At 39.5% G+C, this 26,891-nt stretch overlaps 1 long non-coding RNA gene across 1 annotated transcript in view; it reads left to right on the top strand.

Moving 5' to 3' along the window:
- The window catches only part of LOC128311241 (uncharacterized), a 61,450-nt gene that overhangs the window by 10,949 nt on the left and 23,610 nt on the right, over positions 1-26,891 (top strand). Inside the window, exons 2-3 of the long non-coding RNA XR_008289429.1 lie at positions 3,811-3,869; positions 6,283-6,397. This is a non-coding gene — a long non-coding RNA (uncharacterized LOC128311241). The remainder of the gene's footprint in view (positions 1-3,810; positions 3,870-6,282; positions 6,398-26,891) is intronic.

Genomic DNA, 26,891 nt, shown 5'->3' with positions numbered 1-26,891 from the left:
TTTTCCTTGTATTTAAATTTTGCTGTACAAATTTTGAGGCTCTTGTCAAGGATACACGAATTTAGAATGGTTGTATCTTTCCAATGAGTTAAATCTTTAAGGACCTTTTTTTTTTAATCTCTCACAATGCTATTTGTCCTAATGTTTGTTTTGTCGGATATTAATATTGCTATATTCACTTTCTTTGGTTTTGATTTCCCTACTACAATTTTCTATTTCTGTGTTTTCCATTTTTCTGAGCACTGGTGCTTTTAAGCATTTCTTTGTAAACAACATTTAGGTGGATTTTTTTTATCCCTTCTGAAAATTTTTGTGTTAACTTCAGAATTTAATCCAGTTATATTTATCATAATTATTGGTATATTTGGATTCATTTTGTGAATATTAATTTTGCTTTTTATTTGTCACATTCTACCCCCCTCTGTTTTCTTTTGAATTAAGTGTTTTCCTTATTATTTTTTCCTTTACTTGTATCAGAGTTTTATCCCCCCTCCATGTTTTTATCCTGCATTTCTCCATCTCCTTCATGAGGTATGTTTAAAGATGCCTCAAGTGCCCCATCTGTATTCTTAATTAACTCTAAAATTTGCCTCCTGCCCCCCTCCCTCTCCTTCTCATCATCTTATGGGTCAATTATTGCAACATTCTTTCCTTTTCAGCCCCATGCTCTACTCCCTCCTAGAGTACTCTCTGCAATACAATATCTGCTTATAACTCTCCAATGGCTTCCATTTTGTTTTGGATCAAAGTCTAATTTCCTTCCCATGGCAGGCAAGGGCTATCATGCTCACCAGTAACTGCTTCTCCTGCAACTCCCTCGAATGGGCCACCTGCTCTGGCTGCATGGCCTGGAATCCAGCCTCCTCATGAGGACTCCATGCCTCTGCATATGCCGCTCCTCAGTGGGATGCTGTGTCCTCTCTAGTGACAAACTTGTGTGCTTACCTTTCATGCCTCAGTTCAGGATCACCTTCTCCATGAAGCTTTTAAGGACTTTTGAGTCCAGGAAGATTAGTTGCATCTTCTCTGTTTTAACAGCACCCAGTGCATGTCTCTGTCACTAATTATGGTTCTGATCACATCTGTTTGGTAAATGCTTGTTTAAATGTCTTGTCTTTTCTAGACTGTGAACTCTTAATGGCAAGAAGCATGTCTTTATTTCTATTCCCAGGGTCCAGCACAGTACTGGCCTGATTTGTATTTGTTGAATAAATAAATACAACAATAATATAATGTTACTATAAAGAAAAAGAATGTGCTTTATAAATTGTAAATCATGTCACCATCACTTCTGATGTTTGTATGCTTTTTTTTCTGTTTCAGTGAGAATGACTTGCCTTCCCAGCCACATTGTGACTTTATATGGGTAGAGGCTGTGTTTTACAGATGGTTGGTGATATTTCGGTATCACCACCGCACAGTGTTGAGTATATAACAAAACCCCAGAAAATATTGTTTGATTGGTGAGAGACTAAGTGTACCATACCTTCTGATCATTTATATTTTACTTTTTATTTAAACCTTTTTATTAAAATAAAGGTATGACAATTAGTACTAATAACATACTAGTTACTTGAATAAGGTGACATATGGGGACATGTGGAAAAAGGTTTAAATGCCAAGGGACAGGTCCACCCCCTTTCATTGGAGCCAATGGCACATGGCTGCCAGGTGCCATAGTCAGTCTCTGCCTATCTCCAGTAACCCAGGCTCCTGGAGAGATTTTGACATCTTGGGGGGACCTTGAAACTTCCTCTGGTTTACTCACTAATTTTAATCTTTTTTTTTTTTTCCTTCTCAGAAACAGAAAAGCTAAGAAAACCACGTATATTCACTCTTAATCTGTACACACTCTTCTGAGTACACTTTGGTTTTCCTTTTACTTTTCAGGAGAGATTGCCTATCTTGTTAATGATATAAAAATGGCTTAGGATGAAGTCCTTTAATAGCCAAAAGTTGATTAGGCTATTGTCTCTCAGCAGTTAAAAATAATGCTTTAGAGGGGCGCCTGGGTGGTTCAGTTGGTTGAGTGTCCAACTTCGGCTCAGGTCATGATCTTAGGGTTCAGGAGTTCGAGCCCCGCCTCTGGCTTTCTGCTGACAGTTTAGAGCCTGGAGCCTGCTTTGGATTCTGTGTCTCCCTCTTTCTCTGCCCCTCTCCTCCTTGTGCTCTCTCTCTCTCAAAAATTAATTTTAAAAAGTAGTGCTTTAGACTGCTGGTTGTCAAAGTGTGGTCCCCAGAGCATCAGTATCAGCATCATCCAGAAACTTGTTAGAGATAGACATTCTTGGCCCCCACTCAGACCGGCTGACTTAGAAGCTCTAGGGGTGCAACACTCTGTTTTAACAAGCTCTCCAGGGGATTCTGTCTGATACATGCCAAAGTTTGAGAACCACTGCTTTAAACCTTCAGCTAAGGGTCTAAGAGGAATAAATACCTCCCTCCCCCATTTTTTCCCCTCATGATTATTTTAAAGACTTACAAGACTTTAAAAACAGCACATACCTGTTTTTAAGCCGTCATACAACAGTATTAGAGCAAGACATGATTAGGTCACTTAGTAGCCAGAAAGGCAGAGTACAACAGGTATTAGACCTGACCAGACCGGAAGTTGGCTTTGTGTTCACATCCTGCCTCCACCGTTTACTCCTTGTGTGACCTGGAGCACTCAGCCTCTCAGTGGTTCTGATCTCTCCTCTGTAACACTGAGATCATGGCAGTACCTATCTTACGGGAAGGGTTGTTGCTAGAAACGAAGGGCTCATTTTGAGAAGTGCTTGGCATAGTGTCTGGCACACGATGAGTGCTCTGTAAATGATTGTTAAATATAACAAATGAACTTGGAGCCAAAGATTTCATAATCTGGGATAGTCCCCTATGAGAGGGACACAGAACAGGTGGGTGAAACAAGTCACACCCCCTCCGGAGTGGCCTTTGCCACTGCCTGTTGATGGCCACTGTCTGTGCTTCTATCAGGCCATTGCTGTTCTCCCAGATGCTGAGAGAGAAAACTGGGCCACCAATGACTGCAGAGGACAGGAAATCTGTATATATTTAAGCAGCATTAACACTTGTGCTGCTCTGAATCCTGGAGAGGGAGGCAATAAGAAATGCACTTAGCCTTCATCGGGATGTGGGCGGTGTCTGATATCCCGGGCCATAATATGGCCAAACCTTAGATGTCAGAACTTTCACATGTACTTCTCTCAAAAAAAATCCATTCAACATGAACTAGGCACCAACATCCATTTCTGTTGGTTGTTGGTATATATTCGATCACTTGGCAGTTTTGATGTATTTTAACCCAGCTTTCAGCTTTCTGTAATTTCGCTTCATCAATCCTCTGCTCAGGCATGTCTGCCTTCATTTGGCAGACATGGCAGGTTTTTCATTTCCCCCATGTAAATGACTTGTTTATTACAGTAGGGGTCCCTGGTCTTTGGAAACAGCTTTCAGATATCCTCACATAGAGCTCAGAAAGGGCTTCATGAATAATAATGCCCAAGTAAACCTGAGATGAGCTTGGACGTTGCCTCTTTGAAATTCATACATCATCCTAAGTGCCATCATTTAAATAGAAAATGTAGAAGGTTTCCTGGGAAGGCTGAGTCTGAAATATGCTTTCTTTACGAAACTTATCATTTCAGCACAAAACAAACAAACAGCGGAAAGCAAAGGTGGGAGTATGTGATTCCTGGTATGTGTTTTACTTGAGCATAAAATTTGTTTTCCTGATTGTACTGGGACTTTTCACAGCCCCTGGTTTTAACTTTTTAATTTGCATTTCTCTTTCTACTAAACGTTTCTCAGCTTCCTTTGAATTTATGGTAAAAGCCACAAAACCAGAGATGAGAAGACAGCCATCCAAGGTAAGTTAACTCTCAATTCCATTTGTCTTGCTAGACAAAAGAGAATTGTTGATTCTTTTGTAGCATGGGCTTCAGTTTCTGTCTAGACCACAGGTCCTCAAACTTGGCTGTACACTGGAGTCACCTGGAGTCTGTTATAAATACCGACGCCCAGGATCCACCCAAGTTGTTCTGGTCTGGGAGTGTCCTGGACACTGATTTTTTGAAGATGCCCAGGTGATTCTAGCATGCAGGAAAGTTTGAGAACCACAGAGTGACTACATGGATTTGGAGGTGGCCAGCCATTCATGGAGAAAATCCTATGACCCAACCAAAGTGTATTTAAAGGTGGACTGAGTGGCCTCTGAGGAGAAAACCCATCCGGAGGGAGGAAGGAGCCAGTCTTACGCAGGTTCGATTCTGCTTCAGGGTATATTCACTTCACTCTGTCCCCTGCCTCCTGTGTTGGTTGCAAAATCTCAGACCTCCTGGAGGCTGGAGGTCAGTGGCGTAAGGGGCCTGGTGAGTCAGAGTGGCCTTCTGCAGAGCCCTGTGTCATTTGCAATGGGCAGTGCGGTGTCAGGAGAGGTCTGCACCGTGGGGTCTGTGGAGCAGATGCTGCATCTGGCAGAAATCCTGGGAGAATGGCAGATTTGTCAGAGCACCAAGGTCCCGTACACTGGCAGGTAACAAGGTAAACTTTGCTTGAGCTCCAGGTGTGTATCTACCAGCAGGTGAGGCCTGGGGACTCAGTATAGTTTATCTGTGTAAGTAAGGATGCAGATATAACTATGCTGTTCTCTACAGAAAATCAGAATGCTACCTTCCTGACCAGATGGGCTTAGCTCCCCTGAGGAATGGTTAGATTTTAATAGTATGCCCTTTGTCTGAATTGAGGAAATAGCCACATAAGAAGGTTTGGGCCATTGTTATGGAATTGCTGTTAAAGAAATAGCTCATTAAATCCTTCAATGGTCCTCATAAGGCCCCAGGTGATAAATTCCTTTTGGAATTCAAGAATGAATCTATTTTGAGTACTGGTATGCCTCCATTCCTGAGATAATAAGAACTTTGCAAACCATTACAATTCCTGCCCTCCTCTCCTCCTCAGCCTTCAAAAATCTCAAAACCGAATACAATGCTTACTTGCAATAAGTATAACCTCTGGTGTTAACAACTTTGAGTCCTTCTCATTACAGCTTTGCTGTGGTTTAATAAAATTTTCTATGTGAGTCTTTGGTTTTAAACCACACTAAAATATTTTTGTTTTTATTGTTTAAATGTTTATTTTATTTATTTTGAGAGAGAGGGAGCTTGAGTGAGGGAGGAGCAGAGACAGGGAGAGAGAGAATCCCAAGCAGGCTCCATGCTGTCTATGTGGGCCTGGGGTGGAGGTGGAAAGGGTAAGGGGGTGAGGTGGGGCAGGGCTCAAACTCTCGAACCTTTGATATGCCCCGATTCGAGAGACCCCCGTAAACAAACCACCAGAGTCCAGAGTCAAAGCCAAGTGGCAAGGGTCGTTTATTGCAGGTTCGAACCCGGACCTCCGCGCACTCGTTGCCGGTGACGCTAAGAGGCCCCGAGCGAGGTTTTTACAGCACTTTTATAGACAGGCACAAACAGGTTATGGGGAAGTTAGGGATTTTTCGAGGTTACAGAGCTGTTATTGGTTGACATTTAAATTTGAACACTCAGCAGAACTTGATTGGTTCCCGCCTTCAGGTCAAACCACAACCGGGCACGCCCTGGCTGGTTCCTGGACTGGGGGAGAAGGGGGTGGGGGGTCTTTTCCTTGCGGTTGTGGGTACACCTGATAATTTTTCTTTAGTCTCTCACCTTGAGATCATGACTTAAGCCAAATTCAAGAGTTGGAGGCTTAAACGAATGAGCCACCCAGGCTCCCCCACATTAAAATATTTTTAAAAGAAGAAAAGGGAAAATATAAAAATCTTGATTAAATAGTATCTGATTTTTTAGTTTTTTTAAACAGCTTTATTGTGGCATTATATACATAATAAACTGCACATATTTAAAATGCAATATTTGGTAAGTTTTGACATAACATATATTCCTGAAACTATTACCATGATTGAGATAATGAACATATTCATCACCCAGCCACCCCCCCCCCCCCCAAGTCTCTTCCTGCTCCTTTGTAATCTCTCCCCCATCTCTCCCTGTCCCTAGGCGGCTTCTGATCTGCTTTCTGTTACTATAGATTGGTTTGCTTTTTCTAGAGTCTCACACAAGTTGATTCAAACATTATGTTCCTTTTCTTGTCTGAATTCTTTCACTCAGCGTAATTATTTTGAGATTCATTAATCTTATTGCACACATTAATAATTCATTTTTATTGCTAAGTAGTATTCCATTGAATAGATACATAACTAATTGTTTCTATTCAGCTGTTGATAAACATTTGGGTTACTTCCAGGTTTTAGCTACCATACATACAGCTGCAATGAACGTTCATGAACAAGTCTTTGTGTGGACATATGCTTTCATTCATCTGGAGTAAATACCTAGGAGTGGAATGGCCAGAATGTTTGGTACGTGCACATGTAACTATTTTATTATTATTTGATGTTTATTTATTTTTGAGAGAGAAAGTGTGACTGTGTGCAAGCCAGAGAGGGGCAGAGAGAGGGGCGACAGATGATCTGAAGCAGGCTCTGTGCTGACAGCAGAGAGCCCGATGTGGGACTCGAATTTACAAACCGTGAGATCACGACCTGAGTCAAAGTTGGATGCCTAACTGACTGTGCCACCCAGGGGCCCCACATGTACCTATTTTAGAAACTGCCAAAATGTTTTGTGAAGTGGTTGTACCATTTTACATTCCCGTCAGTGGTGTATGAAAGTTGTTGCTCCACATTCTCCCTAAAATTGGTATGATCAGTCTTTTAAATTTTAGCCATCGTGATAGGTAAGTAGTCATATCTTATTTTGGTTTTGACTTGCATTTCCTAATGACTAATGATGCCAAATATCTGTTCCTTGTTTATTTGCAATTCATATATCTTTGGTGAGATGGCTATTCAAATCTTTTGCCGGTCTTAAAAAACTGAGCTCTTTGTTTTCTTATTATTGTGTTTTGAGGGTTCTTTATATGTTCTTGGATATAAGTCCTTTATTAGTTATGTGATTTGAAAATATTTTCTCATAGACCATGGCTTGTTATTTCATAGAATCTGATTCTTTGTCTTTTGAAGTTTATGTATTTTATTTTTGAGAGAGTGTGAGAGGGGGAGAGGAAAGGGCGGACAAGAGGGAGAATCTCAAGCAGGCTCTGCACTGTCAGCACGGGGCCTAATGCAGGGTTTGATCCCATGAACTGTGAGATCATGACCTGAGCCGAGATCAAGAGCTGGACACTCAATTGACTGAGCCACTCAGGCGCCCCTAGAAGCTGACTGTTAAGTTTACCACTTAAGTCACTGCAGCACAGTCCAGGCATGTGAGACTAAGACAGTGGTGTTCCAAATTATGACCCTGAGACAGACATCATCTTGCCCTATGGTTGTCTTTACTCAATGGCCTGGGTTGGTGTTACTGGCCCTAAGCTGTGTCATCTTATAAGCCTCACTTTGCCTCTGTCTCCTCCAGCCTCTGCCTGCCTCTCAGCCGTTATCAACATATTGATACCTGCTCACTGAACGGCCCCTTATTTGCTAAAATAGCACCTATTAATTTTTGATCCACATGACATACAAGAGATGGGAAGAACCTCATCTTTTTCTCAAGAGACTAAAATCTGGCTCTGCTGGGCTTGCGGAGAGGGAGAACTCAACAGTCTACTTCTTGTATTTAGGTTGAATCAAATGAAATTCCTGCCTTTTTTGGTTGGTCAAAATGTATCAACTATAGGTGTATTTGTTTTGGGTTGCTGTCTCAAAGTACTGCAAATTTGGGTGGCTTAAGTAACAGAAAGCTATTGTTTCACAGTCCTGGAGGCTAGAAGTCTAAGATCAAGGTGTCAGCAGGGCTGTTTGAGGGCCTTGAGGGACAATCTGTGCAGGCCTCTCTCCCAGCTTCCAGCAGTTTGTGGGTGATTGTTGGCCTTCCTTGGCTTTTAGCTGCACCACCCCAAACTCTGCTTTATCTTCATATGGTGTTCTCCTGAATCTGTGTCTCTGTGTCTGAATTTCCCCTTTTTATAAGGACACCAATCATACTGGATTAAGACTCACCCTAATGATCTCATTTTAATTAATTATACCTGCAGTAAGCCTATGACCAAATAAGGTCACATCCTGACATACTTGGGTTAGGGCTTCAACATACAGATTTTCTGGGAATGTAGTTCAACCCATAGCAATAGGCAGTTGCATATGGTTCAGTCTAACAAAAACTTTCAATCTACTTGTTTTTAGCTCCTGACTTCATTATGCCTTCTGGATTGGTTCCTCTAATTCCTAAACTTCTCCAGGGCACCTTGGAGCCAAATTGGCTGTGTCTCATTAGTTTCCTCATCCCTCCACCCTATAGGAACTTAGCGTTGACTTTCCTTCTCTAGGTCTGTTATGCCATTTGACATTCATCCAATGTCAAATTTATTGAAGCTGAGTTGTTGTTTTAAAATCTTTGGTCTTAGCTTAGTCAAAATTTGGGGGCAGTGTAAGGATCTGTTCAGAAGTTCTCCTGTGTTTAGAATGCGAGTTTAGTGTCAAGACACTGGAGTTTGGATTCAGAACACTTAGGTTTGGGCCATGACTCTACTAGTCCTATGGAACTGGACAAATTGACAGCTCATGTTCCTCATCTGCACAATATGAAAACAGTGTTGCTTGGTGTCTACATGAATTGTGGAGAAAAATGGGGGGGGGGTGGATAATTTTCATTAGCATAATTTGTGTATGGTAAGGCTTCATCTAACTATTAATTGTTAGGACAGAAAGAATTATTTTGCAGTTGTGGAAAACTACAAAACTGGGTAATAAATGTGTACTGAGAGGTTACTTTGCACAGTTACAGTTCTTAGCCTCTTTACACATTGACTCCTTTAATCATCACAACTACTGTATGAAGTAGTTACCATGTAGGTTCCATGAGAGAGAGGGGGAAACTGAGGCACAGATGGGCGACATTAATATTCTTTAGAAATCCCCTGCTCTGCACAAGACCCTCCATGGAACACTCTGCTCAACTCTCTTTTTTCACACTTCCTTTGATGTCAGGGAAAGTAATTTCTCTCTTCTTCATTTATAGTTTCTTTTCACCAGGGCTCTGAATCCCTTCCCTCTGTATCTCAGGAAAACTCCCAGTGTCCTGAATTCCCTCTCACTCCATATCATGCCAGTTTCCTGTGTTTATAGGTTTAGCTTTTTACCCATCCATAAATGTACAGGAGCCTTTTAAAAACAGGAACTGTTGTCTCTTTTATCTATCTCCATGGCCAATAAGAGTCAGGGACCAGTGGGACAGAATGAAAAATAGGTCAGTTGTTTCTGTGTTTATATCTAGAAATGGATTATTGCTTTGATAAATCTTTTGGCCTTTGAAGAGCCACTTGAAGGCTTCTTTCCATGTTCTCCCTGGTACTCTAGTAGCTCTGGGGGTGACAGGACCAACACAGAGAGTGTGGGAGGGGAAATAGAAAAACAAGGTGGGAATTAATCAAGGCGCCAACGGTGATGTCTCCTTTCTTACAGACATGGAGTCAAGCCAAAGCTGGTGGAGGAATAAGTTTCAAATTGGTTGAGATGTTGAATCTTAGATATCAGCGTAGACTGGAGTCAAGAGGCTGTGCCGTAGGGCAGTTGAGTGATGGCAGGTGAGAAATGAGAGAAGCCTAGACTAGTTAGAGAAGAAAAAGGAAATGGTTGATCCTGGATCTACTTAGAGGGCAGAACACATGGGATCTGTGGTTAGGTTAGGTGTGGGGTTAAGGGAAAGAGAGGAGTCAAGGATTACCCTTAGTTTGGGAGCCCGAGCAACTTGGCAATGTTGGTGTCATTTACTAACAGGGCAGGAGCAGATTTGGGGGTAAATCCTGTAGTGTGATTTTAGATGTGATGTTTGAAATATTTAGATGCGATGTTTTGCATAGGCTATGGGATATAGAAACAACTATCTTTTTTTGGCTGGAAGGTTTCCCTCTTTGTCTAGATTTAAAAGCTTTCTCTTGGTGTGAATTTTCTGATGTATAAAAAGCTCTGTAAACCAGGTGAAATGAGTGGTGGCATGGGTTGGTTGGCAACTCTTCCCACATCCATCACACACAGGATTTTTCTTGTACTAATTTCCTAATCAAAGATGGCAAATTATTTCATGCTGCCTGCCAAAATGAAAAAATAGTCCTCATTAACAATTTCATGTGCCATGCGTGGAATACTAATAAATCAATATGATTTACTAGAAGATATTTAATAGAAGTGCATTTTCATCACTAATTCTAATAAAAAATAATACAAAGATTTGATCAATATTGATGATATCATTTTTAATTTGTTTTACTATATAAAGCTGTTCTTTTCTTTTGGGAACAAAGCAAAGTTATTTTTGACTGGATATAATTTGTAGTAGAGCAAAGACATCAAGAAAGATTAGTATTTGAAAGAATGGTCAAATAAAAATTTTATTCCTTAAAAGTTATAAAAAGTATTAGGTTATGCTTTTGGACACTACAACCTCGATTTGTAGATAATACAGCAAAAGCCTTGATGTCACTGCAGTTAATAGGTAACATCTCAGGTTAATTCAAAATTTGGTCTTTATTTGCATTTCAACTCAGCTCAAAATTAAATACATATAAAAGCTATTTTTGTCTTTATTTTTCAAAGCTTAAACTTACTTATGGCTTTCTAATAAATCCATCATTCAAAAATGGTTAATCCATAAAGTTGACAGACAATTATTAAACACGTACTGTGTTTCAGACTCTGGGTTAAACACTGAATACACACGAGTGATAGGAATAAATAGACAAGACTTCATGGAGATTACATGATTGTTTTGGTTTCAGATATAAAGATATGAAGCAGATCTCTATTATATAATTTGAAATGCTTACAAATTTTAATAATTTGATATATTTTAAATATTGGGATATTATTTCTTATGTTTACTTATATTCTTCTGGCCGATTGACCTATGATTTAAAATGTCTTTTTGAAGAAAATAACATACAATGAATTGATTTAAAGCACATAACACGTGAGGATTTATCTCTGTTTTACAAAATTCTACTTAGCAACTCACAATTATTTCAATCATGTATGTCTTCCCTCTTCTTTTTTGTAACTACTAAATTTGAAAATTCACCTGGACAGTGTAATTTAAAAAAATCAAAGTTCCTGTTAGTTTCTTTTAACAGAATGGTAAGATGCCAATAAAATCATTCAAGAAGCCAGTATTAAAATATTCACAATTCTCAAGCTCAAAATCAAATTATGACACTCAAACCAAATGGAAAGCCTTTGAGTTGGGTTTTAAAAGTCATTTGTAATAAAACAATAGAACAGCACACTTGATGGAATAGAAAACTACACAGACTAAGATTTCCAAACAACATGAACATTCAGCTTTGTATGGAATCATTAGGATTATGCTTAGGCGAGGCATATAGCGTGCACTGTTGTGTGGCACAACATCAGTGTTGTCAGATGTCAATATAGTCATAGACTTATGGTCGTCTGATTCATTATGCCATTTTGTAGTCTCCACAGAAAAACTAAGACAGCTCCAAGTTCATTATAATAAAACCCAAGTGAAAATTCAGATTAATAAAAACTCCAACATTTAAAAATTCATTTTTTAAAAAATTTAATTGAATGCCAGATGACTTCATTAAAGTAAAACATTAATTTAAAAATCTCTCCTGGGGCGCCTGGGTGGCGCAGTCAGTTAAGCGTCCGACTTCAGCCAGGTCACGATCTCGCGGTCCGGGAGTTCGAGCCCCGCGTCAGGCTCTGGGCTGATGGCTCAGAGCCTGGAGCCTGTTTCCGATTCTGTGTCTCCCTCTCCCTCTGCCCCTCCCCCATTCATGCTCTGTCTCTCTCTGTCCCAAAAATAAATAAACGTTGAAAAAAAAATTTATAAATAAAAATCTCTCCTGTGATATTACCAAATGAACCTTCACGTGTATTTGTGTGCATTTGTATCTACAGATATAGATGTAGACACACATGCACTTACAATTCCTACTTGAATGTATATCAAGATAGATGTGCTTCCATATTCTTTTTTTTTTTTTAATCCAAGTTAGTTAACATATAGTGTACTAATGATTTCAGGAATAGAATTTAGTGATTCATCACTTACATATAACACTCCATGCTCATCCCAACAAGTGACCTCCTTAATGCCCATCACCCATTTAGTCCATCCCCCCACCCAACACCCCACCAGCAACCCTCAGTTTGTTCTCTATATTTAAGAGTCTGTTACGGTTTGTCTCCCTCTCTGTTTTTATCTTAGTTTTGCTTCTCTTCCCCTACGTTCATCTTTTTTGTTTCTTAAATTCCACATATGAGACTTCCACATTCTTTATGTCCATATGTTTTCCCCCTCTCAGGATGAATTTCTGATGATGAATAAAGAATTTATTCTGGGGGAATTTTCTAATAAGCTAGAATAAACTATTTGTATGCCCTTCAAGTTGCCATAATCTGGGCTATCTTGCTTGGTTAGAGTGTACAATCAGTTCTTTAGAACTAGAGAGTCAATCACTGATTCTTGTCTGAGGGCGAAGGCCTGACAACTTCTGTAGCTGGAGTGAAATCATGTCTCAGGAATAAGAATATCACACTTGGAGTCAGGAGACTTCCCTTGGAGTTCTAATTCTGCTACCACCTCAATATACGAAACCAAAGCTTCCTCAGACGTTACTAACTTTTGAGTATATAATTAAATTATATTAATGGCCCAATTTCACTTTCTTCTCACTTGAATTATAAAAGACCTCATAATCCTAAACTAAATCCCTCCCTCGAGGGTATCTCATGCATTTAGTGACTATCAACTGGAACTCTTCTTCCAGAAAGCCCCTCCAGATTGATCCACATTTGCATTTGGACTCCTCAAATGTATTGGAATGGAATTTTCTGCCTTTGTTATCTGTACTCTATAGCCACAATGCTTTGTGTGTTATGTGGTATTCTCTGAATCAAATGGGGTTTTCATATCAGCAGGAATCTCTCACTGCAGATGCTTACACGTAACACTATACCCTCTCTCTGGCAAAACAAAATCAAATGCAATGCCAAGCTCCATTTTCTTTTATAGTTGTGGGTGCGACCTGTATGGCTGCACCATCCAGGAGCAGAAAGACAGATCATTCATCATTAAATGGCCCCAGATAACAAAGTAAGAGACATTCTGAAGTTTCTACTGAGGTTTTCGATGAGAAGCTTCCTATGTCTGTCTAATTTTTGTCTGTGATCCCACTTTGCAACAACCTGTGGCCAGATTCTTTGTGTTAGAGTCTAGAGGCTTGACGCATACTTCAGGTAAGAGTACCTAAACACAGTATCAGTATATTAAGGTGATCCAATGGTATGCACTTCTAGTTATTATCATCTGCTTTTAGCACTAGCTTTCCTTCACCCCCACCCTCCTCCCCTACCCAACAAAAAGATGTCTTACATTTTTCCCTTTTTTGGACCAGACAGCCACTCCTTCAAAAGTTCCATGTCTCCAACAGCACCTACAACTTAGGCCAAATTCTTTCCCTCCACTTCGGATAGATTGACTTCTTTAAGAGACATTACTCCTATCTAGTCACAACAGGATCTGTGCAGAACTCCTGGACCCCAGGAGATTTACTCAGAAATTTAGTATTCATCCACATCCAGAAAGAAACTCAGAAATTTCAAGAATAATTAGTCTTTTCTTAAAGTTTATTTATTTATTTTGAAAGAGAGAGAAAGTGTGAGTGGGGGAAAGGCAGAGAGAGAGGGAGAGAGATTGAATCCCAAGCAGGCTATGTACTGTCAGCGGAGAGCCTGATGAGGGCTCAAACTCACAAGCGATGAGATCATGACCTGAGCCAAAGTCAGTTGCTTAACCTACTGAGCTACCCAGGTGCCCCAAGAATAATTAGTATCTTAAACATGCTCTGATACTATCAACTTTTGTGTGTAATGCTGCATCAGAAATTATTGAGCCTTATGAAGGCTGATTGGATCACCCAGGATTTTGTCCTGCCCCACTTTCTGACAAAACTTACCACCCACCATGAGCAAAGTGAAGGTAGATAACGGCTGACTATGAAACATGGATCAGCTCTTTGATAGACTTTCATGCTGTTCCAGTACTGCTCCCACAGCTACCTCTGTAACTAACTTAGCTCACAAGGTCCAAGAACAGCATAAATTCATCTGTGTCCATTGACAATCAAAAACCAGTAAATGAACTTGCTCCATAGTTGAGTATAAGTTGGCTTGCCAAATTATAAAAACAGAAATCCCCCTTGTTAAACGGATGCTGTTACCAATCAAAAGCTTTAAAGCCTCCTAATAAAGGGGTAGGAAAACTTTAGAGGAAGGATAAAAATGGCAATGGAGTAGTGGCAAAGAGGCCCCAGATAATATCTGGCAAATGGGAAAAATTAATTGAAAAAAAAAAAAACCCCAGCAGTTAATTAGAGTCATCTGCCTATACTGATTTTTGTCCCCAAAACCTTCACTCATTTCCTTTTTGCTTTCACAATAGACCAGCCCAGGAAATAGTAACATCATCTCTGTTTCTCTTCCCCCAATGACATTGAATTTAAGTGCCTTATTGACTTAGGGACCAGACTTAGGTATCCTTCGATTTAAGGGCTTAAAATTTCTCCCATATTCTGTGAACTTCTGATGTATGTAATGCAGTGGAAATTTCCCATCATATCATCCCATTCTGAAAACACCTCTCTGACCAAAATATTTTCCTTTTAAGCTTGTTTTCTCCCACCAGTCTTTTAGATCTTCTGCAAAGTGAGATACCCCTCATATCTGAGCGGGAATTCTTTGTATGAGCTTACTTAAGCTCTGAGCACCTCTGCTCATCAAGGAATATTTGCATCTACATCTTCCCACACATTTTTTTTTGCCTCAAAGCATAAATGATGTCAGACTCACTCATTCTGCCTTCTAGTGAAAATCAGTGGAAGTCTTATCAATCCCCTCCCAAATGATCTGAAACTGCTTGAAGCTGGAGTCAATCATATTTTTCTTACCCTATTCTGCCAGTTAAAAACCCAAAGTCTTGGGGCACCTGGGTGGCTCAATTAAGCATCTGACTCTTCATCTCAGCTCAGGTCTTGATCTCAGGGTTGTGAGTTCAAGCCCCATGTTGGGCTCCATCATGGGCATGGAACCTACTTAAAAAAAAACAAAACACAACCATAATATGTCAAAGACACACTTTCCTATAGGATCTTCAAATAGTAGGTACTCAGGCTTGCCTGTGCTATGTATTCTGTCATAATACAACCCACAACTCAAATATTTTTGTGATGTATTTTGTTACAAATTTCTTTTTTATAATAATGGATCTCAACAGGTAATTTCTGTTGACTTTCTTCCTATTAAGGTTTCCATTTCACCTAGACCAGAATTTCCCAAGACTAAAATCCAAAATCTTAAAAGCGATTTAGATTGCATTAGGTTTCCTGGAAACCCTGTTCTAGTTCAACACATTAGTGACCTAGTGTTAGCCTTTCTCTGCCTAGAAGCCTGCAAATAAGATGCTTTCATCTTGCTTCTCTAGCACACAGGGCGGCAAAACCCTCTGATGACTAATTATAGTAAAGCCAAGCCTGCCCTGAGCTGTCTATGATTTTAGGAAATGACATCTATCTCAGCAGGGTAGAAATGACTTCTATCTCAGCAGGATAGAAACACTTTTTATCCTGATTGGAGACTATCCTTAGGACCCACGAGCCCTGCAGCCTCATGATGCACACCTTTGCTTTATGTGGCCAGGTATGGCGGGGAGTGGAGACAATAATGTATTTCAGTGATAAAGGTTCTTTCACATTTAACTGAAACTGACAATCCAGAACAAACAGTAGCATCATCTTTCTCTTTGACCAAAACACAATCCATTTTAAATTGTGGGTTTTTTTTTTCTCTTGGTCATAGTACTGTCACTCATCTAGTACTAACTCCGGCCTCTTCGTTTTTGATAAAAGACCCAGAATCTCATGATTATCTTCAGGTTAACCACCCATGTGATTAAATCTCATGAGGTTCTCCAAGTCACCCCACTTGAAAATTATGATCTCGTCTCTTCTTAGATGGGTCTGGTTCAAGACTCTCAGAGACATCTGAGATGAGGTTGTAGCATTTCCCTTTGTCTTCTTATATTTTGCTCAAGGGACCAAACTCTCCCCCTATTGCCCAACCTAGGGAGGTACCTCTTCTTTCCATAAATATTTTAGCATTGTTGATTATGCACAACTGCAGAATCAGTATGGATTTTCACTTCTGCAATAAGCACAATCTTTTATATAATTCTACTGAAACTGCTATTAAAGTCTGCTGTGCAGTAGAAGCCTTTGATGAGGTTCTACATAATCTCTGGACATGCCCTTGTTTCTATCCCCACTTCTCTAATAATTTTCCCTGATACTTTCTGCTTTCATATAACAATAATGTCACTTCTACCAGTGCTGCCATGAGGGGCCAAGTTCTTCATATTGGATCCATAATCTCTCAGCAAGATGCTGCTGCTCCAGGGAAATAATATAGACTCATTGTCAGATTGTGTTGGCACCTCCCTGTCCAGGAGGCATGACCTACCCTAATGGCCACTGTTGAAGTCACTGGAGCATGCCAGTCAGCAATTATCCTGGTGGTTGTTAGTTTCTGCATTATTTTCTTGCTTGGTCTATTAATAAAGTGAAGGAGATTTGAAAAAAAATAGCTGTAACAGAGTGAAGAGGGTTTGATTCTCCAAATAGGTAAAGTAGTTAGGTATTGGGTCTATGTTAGTTTGCTTGGGCTGCTCTAACAACCACAATCTGGGTGGCTTACAAAACAGAAATTTATTTTCATGCAGTTCTAGGGGTTACAAGTCTGGAAATCTATATGTTGGCAGAGTTGGTTCCCTCTGAGGGCTGTGAGGGATGACTCTGCTCTGGCCTCTCTCCTTGGCTTGCAGATGGCTGTCTTCTCTCTGTGTCTCTTCACACTCTCTTCCCTGTATGTGTGTCTGTGTCCAAATTTCCCCTTTTCATAAGGATAGCAGTCATATTTTGGGGGGGGTTCTTTCTTTTTTTCTTTTTTAAATATAATTTATTGACAAATTGGTTTCCATACAACACCCAGTGCTCCTCCGAATAAGCGCCCTCTTCAATTCCCATCACCCACTTTCCCCTTTCTCCCACCCCCAATCAACCCTCAGTTTGTTCTCAGTATCTAAGAGTCTCTTATGGTTTGCCTCCCTCCCTCTCTGTAACTCACCCTCCCGCCCCCATTCCTCTCTCCTATGGTCTTCTGTTAAGTTTCTCAAGATCCACATATGAGTAAAAATATATGATATCTCTCTCTCTCTGACTGACTTATTTTACTTAGCATAATACCTTCTAGTTCCATCCACGTTGCTGTAAATGGCCAGATTTCATTCTTTCTCATTGCCAAGTAGTATTCCATTGTATGTATAAACCACATCTTCTTTATCCATTTGTCAGTTGATGAACATTTAGGCTCTTTCCATAATTTGGCTATTGTTGAAAGTACTGCTATAAACATTGGGATACATGAGCCCCTATGCATCAGCACTCCTGTATCCCTTGGGTAAATTTTTAGAAGTGCTATTGCTGGGTCATAGGGTAGTTCTATTTTTATTTTTATTTTTTTGAGGAAGCTCTTTGAGGAAACTTTTGAGGAAGCCACTCTGTTTTCCAGAGTGGCCGCACCAGTTTGCATTCCCACCAACAGTACAAAAGGGTTCCCATTTCTCCACATCCTCACCAGCGTCTATAGTCTCCTGATTTGTTCATTTTAGCCACTCTGACCAGCGTGAGGTGGTGACAGCAGTCATACTGAGTTAGGGCCCATCCTAATGACCTAACTTTAACTTGATTATCTCTGTAATTTCCAAATAAGTTTCTGGGGTTTAGAACTTTAACATGTAAGTTTTTTTGTGGGGAGGGATACAGTTCAACCCACAATGGGCTCTGTCTCCAAGTGCCACACAGTTCACACTATAGACAATCATAAATATATGTACACCTTTGAACCCTAATCATGGGCAGGAATAAAGTGTTTTTCCCCCCATGGGAGTTTTATTAACACTGAAAAAATTTAGTAAATATAACTTATATGGCCTGGCTTGACCCTCCCACAATGAAGCCCATGCATTGGACATATCCAAGTATTACTTCCAGTTACTAGAAAAAGATGAATAATACACTCTGTAACCTTGAGAATTTACAGAAATAACAAAGAAGGTCATGACTAAGTGTCAGTACAAGTAGCATAACTACTAAAGGAGATAGCCTCTCAGGAAAGGATAAATATGCATTTGGAAAAACATGTTGAAAGAGGTGTGTTTGAGCTTTGGAAGACAGATTAAGATGTAAACAGTTGTGGAAGGAGTTGATGGTAGAGAGAATTTCAGACAAAAAACTTATTTACACACTCTCTTAAGAGTTTCTGGGGACTAGATCATAAGGAGACTTGTGTGGATATAGTAAGCTTTTCCTTTAGTGTTTGGGAGGAGTGTGGTATGTGGGATGGGATGGGATTGTGAAGGCACCACTATTTATCCTAGAGATTACTGAACACAACTGAATGTTTTTGAGGAAAGGATGACTGAGTGGAGTGGAGGGTACACAGTGAGGGGAGGTAGAGATGGCCCCAGGGTGTGTGTGGGGGGCTCAATGTAAAGAGGAGGGAGGCAGACTAATTTCATCTGAGCCTATAACCATCAAGTATGTTTGCAAAGTTATAATGATGTCAACACAGAATGTTGATAGAATGAAGACTATGAAGATCACTAGTGGGCAGGTGGGGAAGTGTGTGTGTGTGTGTGTGTGTGTGTGTGTGCATGTGTGTGTGTGTGTGTGTGTGTGTGTGTAGATAGAGAGGCAATGGTGTGAAAGAGAGCCAGTATAGGAAATCAATGGATAGTGATGAGAAGGAAGCCTCCAAAATTCCTAATGTGATTATATTACTTAGTAAAATCGAGGAAAATAATCAAAATATTCAATGGAGTATTTTGCCCTGAAAGTTATTGCCTATAAGGAGCAGGAAATGGTGGGGATGGGGTGGGGGTTGGGAGGGAGAGGTCAGTCAAGGGGCTCTTTTTGTAAAATGAAACAAATTCACAGAACTACTTGACTCTCTAAACTGTTTCCATAAAGAACTTTGATAAAAGTAAAGATTAAATTCATAAAAGAGTGGTAATAAAAATAGTGAGTTGTTTTCATCTTTCAGATTGGAAAAGTTTTAAAATATTGACAGTTTTTCTAAAGGGCTGTTTGATAATGCATATTAAAAATGTAAGTTATATAATTTTATTTTTTTGCTCTGAACCCCCGGTTCTGGACATTGACCCAAAAGAGTAAAGTATAAGTATGTTTAAAGGCATGATCAATACCTTTCTATGATAAGCATGCATGCCGGCTGCCATTTATGATGAGCCTTTTCATATGCTTGGCACTAATGGACAGCATCTGATTGAATTCCGATGGCAGCACAATTGCCTAGATATTGTAGATTCCTCTTTGTATACCAGGAAATAGGTCTCTTGTTTTTTCTCCCCTTCTTCTCTACTATTTCTCCTCTTTTCCTTCTTCCCTGCTCACTTACTCTTCTCTCCCCTCTTCCACCACTTTCTTTTCCTATATGCTAGGAGCACCAGAATAGGACCTCCCATCTAGCATGGAGTCTCACATTTACTTAACATATGTGATTAGATTCAATTCAAGGAATGGAAGAGGAGAGGAAAGCTCCCTTTTGCCCATAGAATATGTTCTGTAATATAGCTTTAAAAAAAAAGTAAATACTGTATTTTGTCCCTGTTTTTCTCAATTGATGAGAATTTGAGTAGAGGATAGTGGATGATCAGCCAGACCCAAACCTCCAAACATCCATACTGGAAAAAGTCTTAGTAATTAATAAGACTATGAACTAAAAGAAAGTTGGATACAGTAAGAAAACATGCCAGATTTGGAAAGATCGATGTGAACCCATAACTTTATAAGGAAATAGATACTCTAGCTAAAAAAGTAGCCCATGGCAATAATAACTTCAACAGTAGCCATTTTGCTATTGCTACTCTCATGTGTCTAGGGTCAGATTTTCATCTGTTTTGTTTTTATCCACTAAAAGAACTACATTTTCTTTTTTTTAATGTTTTTATTTATTTTTGAGAGAGAGAGAGAGAGAGAGAGAGAACAAGTGGGAGAGGGGCAGACAGAGAGAGGGAGACACAGGATACGAAGCAGGTTTCAGGCTCTGAGCTGACTCTGAGATGTCAGCACAGAGCCCGATGCAGGGCTTGATCTCACAGCATGCAAGATCATGGCCTGAGCCAAAGTCGGATGCTCAACCAACTGAGCCACCCAGGTTCCCCTAGATTTTCTTTAAAAGTAGATGATTTCCATGTCTTTGCAGGAAAATTCAGATGGGTCTAGAACATCTTGCTGTTGCTAGAATGTAAGGATGCTTTTAAGGTGTCAACCCACTAGTCAAAGCATATCAGGAACATATTTAAACTTATTTAGCTTGCTAAGCAAGGAAGAACACACTCCAGGGGAACCATTTGTGTCTGGGTAGAAGGGATTTGGGAAAGGTTTATTATAAGATTTGTGCTTATGCTGAATGATTTTTATGAGAGATTGGGGAAGCAGGGACCATCTCTAGATTGGATGGTGTCAAGAATCTAGGAGCAGTTCTCAGTAATCTTTGCTTAGAAGGTAGGAGGAATGAAGCCATGTTGGTGATCTCATTGGTAAGGAAGCAAAAATTACTCAGACATCTTTTCCTTCCAGCCACATTATGGCTTTAATTATGTCAGAAATTGTTTATCATAGCTTATGGTCAACAGGGATGATTTTCACTTTCTTAAAAATATTCAAGGCAGTGCTAAAAGAATAAAGGAACCAACTTAAAGGGTTTCCTATTGGCCAAGTTGAGACAATATGAGCATCAGATAGAGAATGATAATTACAATCATTAAGGCTATGAGGTCATTAAGATACTCAAAATTACAGGTTAATAAAAGTATATAAAACATAGCTATGATGAAAAAGGTAAATACAATAGAATATATTTAATTTTCATTGATTACATGTTTCCAATTAATACCTACAGACAGAAGTTTAGTACCTAAATGTTAAGAAATGTCATCCATCCAAACATTAAATAACACATCATTTCTGGGAAAGCAATACATTTCAAAAGTTTGAAACCTATATGAAAGGCAGACACTTAAAAATCTCATGATGTATCAAGTAAACCTTTATTATAAAAAGGGACTCTGCCTAATACCCTAAGGCTTGAGTTGAAATGACAGCAGTCAACACGGTCGGGACCCTTAGCCAACCAAGATCAGTGGCAAAATTCCAGAACCTGCCATTTTAGCTGATCTGAGATGGGATTCTTTTTCTTCTGTGACTGGTAAAATTACTTCAGCTCTGAGAAACTTTGACAAAACATAAAAACAAAAATCTGAGGGAGGAAGCAGCATAAGACTATATGATGAAATTAAAATTCATCATGATTTGAGCACATTTGTTATGGTTTAAAGTAAAAGCATAATACAAGTTATTTAAAGCATTACTTTATTTTTTATAATTTAATTTTTCAGAAAAATATGAAATATTATAATCATAATTTAAACCAAACTATTTAGAATATTTTATTAAATAAGTTCGTAACCAATTAATAAGTTTGGGGACATTTAATGTGTTAGATTCCAAATCCAGACATTAGTTATAAAGATACCATGTGAAAACTTAGAATAGTGGCTGCTTACTCCTTAAAAAGAATGTTAACTTTAGGGCACCTGGGTGGCTGAGTCAGTTAAGTGTCTGACTCTTGGTTTCAGCTCCAGTCGTGGTCTCACAGTTTATGAGTTTGAGCCCCCCATTAGGCTCTGTGCTGACAGCCTGGAGCCTGCTTGGGATTCTCTGTCTCCCTCTCTAGGCCCCTTCCCCACTTGCTCTCTATCTCTCTGTCTCTCAAAATAAATAAATACACATTTAAAAAGAATGTTACCTTTTTTTTACTGAAGTATAATTGACACATAATGTTACATTCATTTCAAGTGTGCAACATAGTGATTCCACAAGTCTATATGTTATGCTATGCTTACCACAAGTGCAGCTACCGCCTGTAGAACGATAAGCCTTTAATGAAATAATACAATTAACAAATTAGGCATTATGAAATAGTAATGAATATTCTTCTTTATGTACAGAATTTTTTCAGACATCAGAGAATCTACCAACAGAGCAGGGGTTAGGATATAATAGAACTGAAAAGCAAGGTGTTGAAGAACCATTCATTCATTATCTTTTAAGATGTTTCCAGAATGAAGGTTCTTCTTTGAGAGCAGTGTTTCTTCTACATCCCCTGTAGATGAATCCCCTTGTGATTCCACAAATAATAATTAGGTTAGAGGAGATGATGTTTGTTTTTCTTGGCCTTTTCCTACTGGTCACAAAATGGTCGCCTCCGGATCAGGCAAGTGACCAGGAAGATTGTGCTCAGAGCTGTCCATAGAAGGGTGCAGGTTTAGGTTAACTCAGTCAGTCAGGATTACCCCTGATATGGCTATCTTTATATGGAAATCATACCTTTCAATGCCTGAAAGTTGCCAATCCCAACATCAGTTCCCAGGGGACATCCCATTTTCCAACTAATGAATAAATCTACTGCCACTGATGTCTCTTTGGCTAGGAATATAAAGGAGGTTGGGAAAGCAAGAACTTATGTGTGTTATTGCCTCTTGGAAAAAACTTGGACCACTTAATAAGGAAGACAAAAATGGATATTGGGTGACCAGTAGCTGTGTCTGGAGAGACACAATTGTACAAATAAGGTAAATCTTCCAATTGAGAAAAAGAAAAGAAAACTGGTGCACAGAGGGAAAAATCCCTGGAGATACTTACTCTGCTGTGCACCAGGCAAATAGAGCATTTGGACACAGAAAGATGCAATGTTTTGTGATCTTGGGTTGTCCTGTGGCAGATATAGTTATCAGTGGTGCACCCTCAGAGCCCTTGACTTTATCTGCCTCTGCAAGTTCCCTCCCTTTTGTCTCTCACACTTCGTCTGTTTCAGAGGAAGCAAAGACCTGGTGTCTATTGAAGCATCCTTGCGCCTGCCCTGTGGACCACATCCATTTCGTCTCTACTGAATCCTTGTCTTTCTGTGTGCCTCCAACTCTGATTCTCCATCTCTCCTATCCTCCCTCACTCAGACATTTGTACACTCCCCTTTGTAAAATATGAGACCTCAGTCCTGACATTAATCTACCCACATATTTTCCCCCATTATACCATACTAAAGATTTCAATTTTGTGGTTCACATATACAGTTTTCTTTTCCTTTCCTGCCCTTGATATTTGGAGTTGGCCATTTTGCTACTTTATTAAATCTACTCCTTAGAGGACACCCTAGATTTCTTCCTATCCAAATATAAACGGATCAAAAAAACTTTTTTTTTTTATTATCAACAACCAACTTCCTTTTGTAACAGATAGTCTTGACCTTGTGTTCTTCCTGAAGGCCTTTCCTTTTGGGTTTTCCTTTTTCTTTCATAATTGCTTTCTTAGTAGCTTTTCTCTCTTCTGCAAACTGCAAATATTCTGAGGACTGTTTTTTTTTTCTTTCCATTCTTCCTTCTGCCTTGAGAGAAAAAGCACAGGAGTATTTCCCTGAGTCTTTATTCTTTGTGTTAAGTTACTGATCCTCATGCATGTCCAGCTCTCTGGTCTCTCCTCTGTTCTAGTTCCACATTCTGAGTTGCTCTGGGAATTTTCTACTTCAAAGCCCCACCACCACTTAAAGCTGACTTCATCTTCTGCAAAACCACTTCCCCTTCCCATTGCCTCCATCTCCAACAGGGTGCACAATGTTTTCCAGCATGAACTTTGGAATCAGACAAATGGGAATCCAGTTCTGATATTGACCTGTTGAGGGACTTTGGGCATATTATGTAAGCTCTGTATGTCTCTTTTCTTTTTTTTTTTTAAAGGATACTTTTCTTTTTTCTTTTGATTTAATTTATTTTTTAAATTTACATCCAAGTTAGTATATAGTGCAACAATGATTTCAGGAGTAGATTCCTTAATGCCCCTTACCCATTTAGACCATCCCCCTCCCACAATTCCTCCAGTAACCCTCTGTTTGTTCTCCATATTTATGAGTCTCTTCTGTTTTGTCCCCCTCCGTTTTTATATTATTTTTGCTTCCCTTCCCTTATGTTTATCTGTTTTGTGTCTTAAATTCCTCACATGAGTGAAGTCATGTATTTGTCTTTCTCTGACTAATTTTGCTTAGCATAATACCCTCTAGTTCCATTCACGTAGTTGCAAATGGCAAGATTTCATTCTTTTTGATTGCCAAGTAATACTCCATTGTGTATGTATGTATGTGTGTATATATATATATATATATATATATATATATATATATATATACCACATCTTCTTTATCCATTCATCCATCAATGTGTATGTCTCTTTTCTTATCTGTAAAATGACACCATCTACCTTGGAGGGCCTCCTGTGTAGTTGTTACCTGCTTTACAAATATTTAGTTCTCTCTCCCAGGTAAATGGGAAGGCTGTACTACCCTGCCCACTAAACTCAGGTTGGCTGTATGACTTGCTGTGGCCTAAAACGGGAGTAGAAGTGACAACTGTCAATGCTCACAGAACCTTCAAAAGCCATGACCCCTTTCCCTCTACTACAACAACCGTCAATGTTCCCATGGTAACTTCTCTGTCATTCTGGTGTCAGACATGGGGCAGGGCTCCAGCAATCTTTGATAGATGTGTAATGTTAGTGAGAGATAAGACTTTGTTGTTTAAAGCCATTGAAATTTAGGGTTGTTTTGGTACTGTAGCATAACAGAGCTTATACTGACTGTTACATCCTTGCACTAAGAACAAGGCAGCTGCAGCTTATAGCTGAGTGGAGAAGATAAACGTTGGAAAGTAATTATACAAGGCTTTTCTGACTGTAATAGCTCTTGCTTTGTGTTTTCCTCACAATTCAGCTTTTAATACTGTCAAATTGCTATTAGTTCTCTGACATAAAGCTTCCCTTTGCCTAACATAAGTCTTCTTAGTTGCCATGAAAAATCTTTGTTTTACTTAAGAGGCTGTCAAATGTAAGCATGCGTCAAAATCACCTAGAGGACTTTTTAAACCACAAACTGCTGGGTTCCATAACTAGACATTCTGATTCAGTAGGTCTTGGGTGGGGCCAAGAATTTTCTTTTTCAACAAGCTCCTAGATGAAGCTCAGGCTACTGTTCTAGGGACCACACTTTGAAAACCACTATTTACTGGTTATTGAGGAAGTGGAGCAGTCTCATCTTTTTCAGTCCTAATATACTCACTAGTTAATGTTAGGTCTGACTCTAGTCTTCATGGGAAGTGTTTATGTAATACCAGGAAGGGATAGAATATTGGGGGCCACTTGGGAAGAAAAAGCAGAGTCAGGAGTGGTGACGTTTAGATACCCTGGGGGCTTTGTGATGACAGCAGGGAAAGGCAAGCAAAGCCCCCAAGGTGGACTCTGAGTCCAGGGAGCCGTTCAATACTGATTTTATTGATTAGTGAGGGGACCACATTGACCCTAAGAGCTGATCTCAGCAGAAAAAAATGGGACTCAATCCTTCCCAGAGCATCAACCTCCTACATCTAGTTGAGTCATGTTGGTTTCTCTTCTCTTCTCTTCTTTTCTTTCTTTCTTTTTTTTTCTGGATCATGTTGAGTTAGCCATAAGATACAGGTCTGTTGATTTTCTTATGACAAAACAGCAGATATTGGGATGATTTCATTTAAAGCACAGACAAAAATCAACTATATCTTATATGTCCAAGTGTTTCCTTGCCATTCCTGTAGGAACACTAAACACTGATGCTCTTTAACTAATAGCTTATTTTCCTTCTAAAGTTTGTGGCCCTTTGAGCAATAAAGACAACTAGCTTTTGCTACATCCCAGATACCAGTTAAACCTTTTTATTACTCATGGGATGCCTGGGTGTCTCAGTCAGTTAAGCGTCTGACTCTTGGTTTAGTCTCAGGTCATGATCTCATGGTTTTGTGAGTTCGAGCCCCTCATAGAGCTCTGTGCAGGGCCTGCTTGGGATCTTCTCTCTTCTCCCTCTTTCTCTGCCCATCTCCTGCTCATGCTATCTCTGTCTCTCTCTAAATAAATAAATAAACCTAAAAGGAATTTTAAAAACTTTTTATTACTCACTATCTTATTAAATCCTAACTTCAACACTTTGATGTAAGTATTATTATTCTCATTTTTTTTTTAATAGTCGAGGAAATTCTCGGAGGTTCTTAGCACATGGCCGCTCTGAGGCTCAAGCTCTGGCTGTCTGATTCCAGGCTGTTAATCACGTGCATAACAGGCAACAAACCCAGGTCAGGCTTACAATTAAACTTTAAATCCTCTCCTTCCTTCTAGGCATTTTCAAATACCCCCTTTTGTGTCAAAAGCCCCAGAACAGGGTCATTAGGTGACAGAATGAGCTGCAGCAGGGGGCACTATAAGAATAACCCTAGGTAGATTTGTCTCTAAAATTAACTTGTTTTTGACTCTAAAACAAAATGGGGAAATTTCATCTTTTGGGCGACATTCCCAGGCTCATGCTCTTACTTTAACTCTTTTCTGATGTTTTTAATTAAGGCCAGAACCCTCCCATATTTGCTCAATTACTCAGTAAGATATTTTAGCCAAATTATTAGGCCAATACCCTCAGTCTGTGATGGTGTAAGATGATGATTTAGGGAACATTTCCACCCCTCCTCAATGAGGATACCCTTCTTCAAACAATATCTTGTATGGTACCCAGTAGATGGAAGGCATAATAGTGGAGCTACTGAAACTGGCCCCCTCCTTCGCTAACCCTTCCCTCCACT

The sequence above is a fragment of the Acinonyx jubatus genome, chromosome A3 (genome assembly GCF_027475565.1).
Source record: "Acinonyx jubatus isolate Ajub_Pintada_27869175 chromosome A3, VMU_Ajub_asm_v1.0, whole genome shotgun sequence".
NCBI lineage: Eukaryota > Metazoa > Chordata > Mammalia > Carnivora > Felidae > Acinonyx > Acinonyx jubatus.
This window is presented reverse-complemented; position numbering and strand designations above follow the sequence as displayed.